General features: G+C 35.6%; 1 long non-coding RNA gene across 1 annotated transcript; it reads right to left on the reverse strand.

Annotated features, from left to right (window-relative positions):
• Positions 1–398: 398 nt before the first annotated feature.
• LOC131355460 (uncharacterized) lies at positions 399–2,137 on the reverse strand. Its single transcript, XR_009204867.1, has 3 exons — positions 2,093–2,137; positions 1,726–1,799; positions 399–1,615 (listed from the first exon to the last, which is right to left on the reverse strand). It is a non-coding gene; the product is annotated as an uncharacterized LOC131355460 (long non-coding RNA).

The raw sequence follows: 2,137 nt of genomic DNA on the forward strand, positions 1-2,137 counted from the left end.
TGTCTGATAGAGCTACGGGACAAGTTAGACACTTTACTACTTTTCTTCAGTGGCGGTGATGTTTCTGTAATCAGTATCTGATAGGCAATAGTCCACAGAAAGATTGAAGAGACAAGTGTCCTCTGTGATTACCAATCTTATGCTAGATACCAGCAAGTTTAAACTTTGGCTTTAAAGTGTTTCAAACATGTGTGAAAGTTTGTAGTGAGCATTCTAGACTGCCCTTTTTTCAGCACATTACAATAAGGAAGAAAACCTAGTAAAGATGTTAGAATGAATAGCTGAAGTAGCAGTCATTATATACAGTAAAGTGGAAACATAACCATAAGAAACTACTTACAGAAAGGCTTGCAGATTTAGGACTTCTGGAATAATGTTTAGGTGGATGATGTCACCTGCCACAGAAACCTCTTGTAGGTCTGTCATATTATTTGGATGCACATAGTTACCAGGTCATATCAAGCATAATAACTAGCAAACTTTCACCCAATCATTTACCACAGTTTCCTTTCAAACTTGTCACATTATTTATGGTCTGAAATTGATATTAGAATATCATGTATGGATAATAGAAAAAAGTCACACAAGTATCCATTGACTTCAGTTCTAACCATAAGACCATCAAAAACATTACAGTCTACAGCATCAGAAATCTCCGAGGGCACACTACGAGCTCTACATGAGTAATTTCATTCTGTGAGCTAGAAATATTAAACCAATGCTGTTTCTTTAGACACTTTGAATAAAGCGGTGTTTAGTGTGATTTCGTCCTTCTCTCTTTCTTTCTTCTCTGCCATAACTATATTTACGTTAAAATCATTTACATTTTTAACCAGTGTTGGCTCAAGCAAGGCTGAACATGGGGACAGACTGCATGTGTTTATGACTTCACTCTAGATCCAAACCTTTCCATTAACAATGTTTTTTTTATAAATTCTTCTGCTAGTTGTGTGGCCATGGATCAACCTGAGGAAATATTTGAGGATATGTAGGTCATATACTAAGTATAAGCTCCACAGCTAACTAACCTTATTTTGAATGACTGTCACAACCTGCCATGCGTGAACCCATAAGTCTTGTGTAAGTATCCATTTGTGAATTCCACATGAGCACTCAAGCCACATAAAATAAGAAATACTAATATGAAGGAATGATCTGGATCATTAGTCTACCTATTGTTTGTTTGTTTGTTTGTTCATAAAGATCATTATTATTAAGTAAGACTTCTGACTTTATGAAAGCATCATGCCTTTGCACCATCATTTACTTTAAGCACATCATGAAGTGTTTTTATTTGACGTAACCAAAGCGAAGACGCTGTATGCATGTTTTTGATATAAATATTTTCTTGTGTGGGCAATCTGTCAGTGCTGAAAAATTTGAAAAGAATTCAATATCTCTAAAACTATAATGCCAAATAGATTAACATTTTAGATTCTCTTTACAAATCTCTTTTAAGTAAAAGAAAAAGAAAACCAGCGTTGAGCAAAAAGCATACGACCAGATGCTTTTCTCTTTTCGCCCTCCTTTTCTCTCCTGAGAATTAGGAAGAAAGAATATAGAAAGTAAAGGTGATGGAAAGATGGTCCTCTCAACCTTGTGTTTCTTTTTCTCCCTTCAAACAATGAGCAAAAGAAAGAACACAGTGTTCAAGGATACAGAGGGATCATATACATCCTCTCTTATAGCATGATTATCAAAGAAACTATTTCATTACAAACTTACTTCCGGGAATATGCAGATGAGGGAGATCAGTAATAGACGAGGTAATTATTTACCACAAGTCAATCCCCCTGAACCTGTGTGCAATATATAAGTCCAAAACATAAGCCTAACACTTTGTACACATTACATAATTGAGACAGGTAATTAAATCAGCTAAATAATTCAGTTAATTTATATTAAGGAAATGAGTTCCCTTGTCACAGAACATTTCATTATGCCTGTCAAAACATAGCAAGTTAACTCTGGTCAACTACAAATGTGCCTCCCATGCTTTTCAGCTAATAGGATCATCTGCACAGATGCCCACTGCAAAATATGATTAAATGTAACAATTAGAAATATTAATGTGCCCTCAGAAGGGACGTACCTGCCCACATGATGTATCTGCAGCCGTAACTAGAGAGGATGGCTG

The sequence above is a fragment of the Hemibagrus wyckioides genome, linkage group LG07 (assembly GCF_019097595.1).
Source record: "Hemibagrus wyckioides isolate EC202008001 linkage group LG07, SWU_Hwy_1.0, whole genome shotgun sequence".
Lineage (NCBI taxonomy): Eukaryota > Metazoa > Chordata > Actinopteri > Siluriformes > Bagridae > Hemibagrus > Hemibagrus wyckioides.